The sequence below is a fragment of the Physeter macrocephalus genome, chromosome 18, assembly GCF_002837175.3.
Source record: "Physeter macrocephalus isolate SW-GA chromosome 18, ASM283717v5, whole genome shotgun sequence".
NCBI lineage: Eukaryota > Metazoa > Chordata > Mammalia > Artiodactyla > Physeteridae > Physeter > Physeter macrocephalus.
In genome coordinates this window covers 33,138,411-33,145,095 of record NC_041231.1, presented here as the reverse complement: position 1 = coordinate 33,145,095, position 6,685 = coordinate 33,138,411, and the positions used below count along the sequence as shown (strand labels likewise).

Genomic DNA, 6,685 nt, shown 5'->3' with positions numbered 1-6,685 from the left:
ATATGTATAACTGATTCACTTTGTTATAAAGCAGAAACTAACACACCATTGTAAAGCAATTATACTCCAATAAAGATGTTAAAAAAAAAAAAGAGTCCACATGCCGAAACTAAGACCCAGCGCAGCCTAAATAAATAAATAAATAAATATTTAAAAAATATATATATATATTTTAAAAAATTTTAATAAATAAAAGAGTAGATATATGTGTATGTATAACTGAGTCACTTTGCTGTACACCTGAAACTAACACAACATTGTAAATCAACTATACTCCAATAAAAAATCAAAGAATAAATAAATAAATAAATAAATATAGTGGATAAGAACTGTTACAATATAAGAGAAGAATGTAATCTAGTTTGTTAACCATTTATGTGCAACATGAAAGAAAAAATTCTCGTAAAGAGTAAGTTTTACTCACCAAACTTGTCAGACAGAGCACCTAACGTGTGCCAAGGACTGTGTAATACAGTGTTAAACAGAAGAATCCCTATCCAGATGGAGCTAACAATCTAGTGGGGAGGACAGACATTAAAGAAATAATCATGAATAATTAAGTAGGACAAAATAAAATGGAGGCATTCCAGGGCAATTCAAGCATAGACCCAAGCATGGAACAGACGTGGGAGACCAAAAGGCTCTCCAGGAGAAATGATATTACATTTGAGATCCTAAGGATGAGTGTTAGCTGACTGGCAACAAAGAGGGGAAAGAATCTTCCAGCAAGTGATCAACATACAAGAAGGAGGAATAGTGGGGATGGGCTGGGACCATCAAGGGTTGTTCAATAATGTTCAGCCCGGACAAGGTGGTTGGGGAGAGTTGACACATTTGTTTGAGCCCAATCCCTCAGAATTTTGCATTTTAAGTCTCCTGGTTCAAGATGACTTTCTAGAAAGGAGGGGCTCTTTATGAAACTGAGTATACTGAGAACCTCAAGAATCTTAAATCAATGCATTGTTTAGTATATAATCCTGATTCTAAAAGATACCTGATGAAAGTTTTTTTCAAATGCACATGACTTTTTTTTAAGGGATTTAAGATAATCTGGTGATAAGGTAGAGACAAGTCCTTGGTTTATATACCGTCCCCCCAAACCCCCGCCCAGCAGTACTGGAAGGCAGCATCTGTATTTTAAGGTGTCTCTACTGGGTTTGTTGCATAGTGCACAGACTGCATGCCACATGTAGATGACAACACAGTTCTTACTAAGAGGTCTTATTCTGATGACCTTTAATCAAGCTCTTACTACATATGAGACGAGTGTCTCATATGCTGAGGGTTCTACATATATTTCTCATTTAACCTTTGTGACAACTCTAGAAGGTAGGTACAGTTATTCTCAGTTTATAGATGTGTCACCTGAAGCTTAGAGAAGTTAAATAATTCTGCATAGATCACACAGCATGTCAGCAATAGAGACTCTTAACCCCTCCCCACTGTTATGCAGAGAAGTTCTGCTTTTGTTTAATTCTGGCCATTTTTGCTGAGGGGGAAAAGGGTGTTTTTCCACCCTTTTTAGTTTCCCTTTGAATTACGATCTAATGGTTATTGCTACAGTGTTTAATAAGCAATGCATTATTGCTGGGCATTGGAATTAATATCATCACTCAGAGACAGCAAACAGAAGTTTGCATTTGTGCACTGCCTAGAGGTGGAAGCTTCAATAAAAGCCTAAGGCGGGAGGAAGAGATGAAAGTGCAGACTTGAATCAGAGGTAAGGGATGCGATTTGATGTGAGGTAATAAGACATTCTGCCTAGGCTAGCAGAGACACCCAGTCTTTAACCCCTTCTAGCCCAACCACATGGATGCAATTCTCCTAACATGGCTTTTCTTTCCTCCACAGGGCATGAAAATCCCAGCGCTGTCCATCACACACACACACACCTCTTGTGCATGCCCTAGGGCCTGGCATACAATATTTTAGGAGCAATGGGCTGCAAGTCCCGTTGACAAAGTTTGCTTGGGGCCTAGGAATTTTAATCTATATCCACAAACCGAAGACGTTTAAATTAAAAACGTTCTACCAATTCAGCAATAGCTAGGAGAATGGCGACTGTAATTTACAGGAACTGGCCTGCAGCCTTCCAAATGGCAAAGCAGCAGCAGAAGATAAGGAGCAGCTTGTTACTAAAGGTCTTCACATTGACCCCATGCATTAAGCAGAACAAAGGATCATTAATGATTCCAAGGTATGTCATATTAGAATGAGGTGGTGGTGATGAGAGAGCATCTACTTTTGCTATTCTTGTAACATTTCTTATTTTTAAACTCCAGTATAAAAGTATGTGTTAATTTGTATGATTTGTTTCACATGCTATGCTATGCTCCAGGTTGGACATATGAGATGGTTTCCCCATTCTAGTATTTCACAAAGAGCAATTAAAAAAAAGAAACAAAACAATAAACAATGACAACAAGAAAAGAACCACTTTCCAGGACCGCCTGGTTAGTTTTGACATTTGGAAAATTGCTTTATTTCCAGAAGTCAATTTCTGCGATTGTGAGCATGTTTGCACACATAAAATTAATAATGTGCATAGCTCCCCTCCCCTCACCATTTTATCTCAGGCAGATTGGACCCCTCAGCCTATAAAGTCACATTTTTCAATTAAGATTTTCTCCCTTTATAAAATACACAAGAAAATATCTCATAGAGCCCCAGGAATCTTGGAAATGCCCACTTACTCATTCCTTCACTCGTTCAGTCAGTATTTGTGGAAAACAGTGTCAGACACTTTCCTAGGACCTGAGGTCCGAGGTTAGATAAAACAGACATGTACATAATCCATTAAAATAAGTCTGGGTGTAGTAAGTGTTAGGAAGGAAATCAAGTAAGGCAATGTGACAGAGAGACAGGTCCTTCGTCATGGTTGGTCAGGAAAAGACTCTCTAGGAAGGTGACATTTGAGCTGAGAGCTGACTGACAAGAAGGAGCCAGAAGAGTGTTCTGGGCAGAGAGAATGGCAAAACAGGAGAGCCAATGACAGGAACGAGCCTGGCTGTTCCAGAGCAGATGAAGTTCAGTGTGGCCAGAGGGCACTGAGGGAGGGCTGGGGGAGGGGAGATAAGGTCCAGGTGGGAGGTGGAAGTAGACCGGGGTTGTGGGGTGCCCTGGGGGCCATGGTGCAGACTTTGGGTTCTGCATCAACAACGAGCAGAGCCACTGAAGTCCTAAAGCTGGGGCATGATGGATTCCAACATTTTAAAATCTACAGGTGCTTTCTTCGTCATGGAGGAAGAAAATGGACAAAATTGTGTTCCACTCAAAGGTGTCAGGTCCTTATAGATCCTAAGGATCCTACCTTTGTCAGTATGCACAGTGATTAAGAACACAGTGTGGGTCAGGAAACCTAGGTTTGAATCCTTGCTCTGCCATTAATGTGCCCTGTAGTCTTGGGAATCCATTTAACTTACTAAAGGCTTCATTTCACCATGTAAAACCTGTGATAATAATTCCTCCCAGGGTCTTGGTGAGAATTAAATGAGACATTACTCATAACACAGAGTAGCACTAGTGCCTGGCACATGGTACGTGTTCAGGGAATAACAGCTGTTAGTAGTAGTAGTATTACTATTAGGAAGAAGAGAGGGAAGGATGAGGTGAAGGACTAAGCAATTACCCAGATCCTTTAGAGTAGAATACAAACCTATTGGAGATAGGATGGAGGTTTCCATCAGCATAGAGCATCTCTGTGCTCCAGGGTCCCTGCATGAGTACTGAGCGTGGTAGAATCTGAACCAAAATAGAATTTTTTAAAAACTGGAAACAATCCAAATGCTCACAAACAGGAACATGGATCAATAAAACGTGGTCTATTAATGCAATGAAATACTCCACAGAAACAAAAAGAATGAACTGGCACTCCCAATAACATGGATGAATCTTACAAATATGTTCATTGAAAGAAGCTAGAAAGGAGAGGCTACATGCTGTGTGATTCCATTTATATGAAGTTCAAGAACAGGTGAAACTAATTGTTGTTGATATCAAAATAGTATAGTTACCTCTTGAGCGAGTGTATTTGGAAAACATTTGGAAGGAGAACAAAAAAGCCTGCTGGGGAGCTTTAAAAGGTTCTCTACCTTGATCTAGACGGTGGTTACACAGAGATAGATATGTATTTAAAAATAACATCAAACTGTAAACTTAAGATCAGCATACTTTATAAACTTCTACGGTGTGTGTGTTTTACCTCAATAATTTTTAAATATATATATATAACTTCAGGGGATCAGAGTTAGCTAAATAAACAAATGCTGACTGCTCTATTTTTCAAAATAAATTTATTTATTTATTTATTTTTGGCTGCATTGGGTCTCCGTTGCTGCACGTGGGCTTTCTCTAGTTGCTGCTAGGGGGACTACTCTTCGTTGTGGTGCGTGGGCTTCTCATCGCGGTGGCTTCTCTCGTTGCGGAGCATGGGCTCCAGGCACACAGGCTTCAGTAGTTGTGGCTCACGGGCTTAGCTGCTCCGTGGCATGTGGGCCTTCCCAGACCAGGGATTGAACCCGTGTCCCCTGCATTAGCAGGCGGATTCTTAACCATTGCACCACCAGGGAAGTCCCTGACTGCTCTATTTGAGAGAACCCTAACCTCAGGACCATTTGGGAGCCTATTAATTCCCAAAGTTGCTTCCCCGTTTCTGTATTAAACAGCTCCACTCATGCTGTCAGCCACAGGGAAGGCGACTAACCACAGGGAACAGATGAAGAAAAGTTCAGCTTAGTCGCAGGACAACCAGGAAGCATGTCAAACTATGGCCATGACCAGCTTCTCAAAACCACTCCAGTGATTGCCAATGCCTTCTTCATGCCTTATCTTTCATTTGTGCTGAATTAGTCTACATGACATGAAAGCTCAAGGGGGCAGGGTCCCTTCTCTTCTATATGAGAAATATACCTCAGGTACCTGGGTGCTCTATAAAGAATAAAAATAATAACAGGAGACTATGGAACAATTGAAGTGCAGACCATATGTTTAAACAGCACTTTCTGGCATTTTAATAAGGGAAACTCAGAGGGCTTCCAGCATAGAAAAAGAATCCAAATGGAATTATTTCATTTTCCTGACAGAGCACCCCAACCTGCAATACAAGAGTCATTAAATCTCATCATGTGGCGTTAAAAAATGCTTTTCAGCTAAGATCAGCCAAAAATGTGCCCAGGGCAAATTTTTATGACCATATCATCACAACCTGAAATTCAGATCGGTAGACTAGCTAGAAATGTATGCTCACTAGAACAGTTCTGAGTTTTTCTGCATCTACCTCAGTGAAAAATGGGAGCAAAAGAAAGCTTATTTTTCCTGGAAAAACACTATCAAATAATAAAACAATCCAGGACCACTTTTCACAAAGTAATAACAGGTCATACATAATTGATTGCCTTTAGTCTGCATCTCCGGGTATTACAAATCATAGTTACTAGAGCTTCAACCAAAGTTACTTTCATTCCACATTCAGGCTGTCCATTCTGGCACTGCCAGAAACTACTTTAGTGACCCCACTGCACACTTTACTGCGATGTTCTTTAGTTTCTTCTTCAGTGAAGTTTTCACATTCCCAACAATGTTACACATCCTCCTCTCTGTATGTTCACCCACTCTCTCTGATGGTAGGCAAAAGGTAAATTCCTCTAGAAGTGAACTGATTTGGACTTACGATCTCACCTCGGGCTGGCAAGGGACTATGAACTACCCCAAGAGATAAAACACTTTCCTGTGAAATCATATCCTAACTTCCTCCATTAAAACCCTAGAATTGCACTACGAGCAGGAGAGAAATACTAAAATTATCCCAACTCCCTGGTTTCCCAAACACTGAGCAGCTGTATCCATAAAAAAATAATAAATAATTCATTCCAAAACTCTCTTTCTTTGCACATCCCAAGGCTCACAGCATTAGTTGCAGGAGGAGGTATGAATCGGGACTTAGAAAGTTTGAGTTGTGCCTTGGCCACCACAGGAACCATACCCCTCTGCCTGACTTTCCCTCTGTACGTAAAGCCTAATGACCTAGACCTGGCTGCTGCCCGTTACGGTAGCCATGAGCCACACATGTCTATTCAGCAACTGAAATGTGACTAGTTTGAACTGAGATATGCTGGGAGTATAAAATATACACAGGATTTTGAAGACTTACTACTAAAAAAGGAATACAAAATATGTCTCAAAAATTTAAAAATATTGATTACATGTTGAAATGATAATATGTTGGATATATTAGGTTAAATAAAATATATATTGAAATTAATTCTACCTCCTTCCTTTTACTTTTTTAATGTGGCCATCAGGTTTTTTTTCATTATATATGTGGCTCACATTGTATTTCATTTGTATAGCACTGATCTAGATCAATCCGAATTGCTATCAGGACTAAGAGTCCCGCCTTGTGGAAATGGTGAATTGCAATCCTAACAGTGTATGTAGACATGCTTTGTATGTCTTGAAAGACGGAGAATAAGAAGAGGCAGTTACATAGTCACCAAGTGTATTACATGTTTCATTATGCTTACACGTTCCTAAGCACATTGCAAACAGATTTAAAAAAGACAGAGAGGGGCTTCCCTGGTGGCGCAGTGGTTGCGCGTCCGCCTGCCGACGCAGGGGAACCGGGTTCGCGCCCCGGTCTGGGAGGATCCCACGTGCCGCGGAGCGGCTGGGCCCGTGAGCCATGGCC

The 6,685-nt window shown here is 40.6% G+C and overlaps 1 protein-coding gene across 21 annotated transcripts in view; it reads right to left on the bottom strand.

Annotated features, from left to right (window-relative positions):
- Nucleotides 1-6,685, bottom strand: part of FHIT (fragile histidine triad diadenosine triphosphatase) — a 1,537,641-nt gene that overhangs the window by 1,258,706 nt on the left and 272,250 nt on the right. The window lies entirely within an intron of this gene.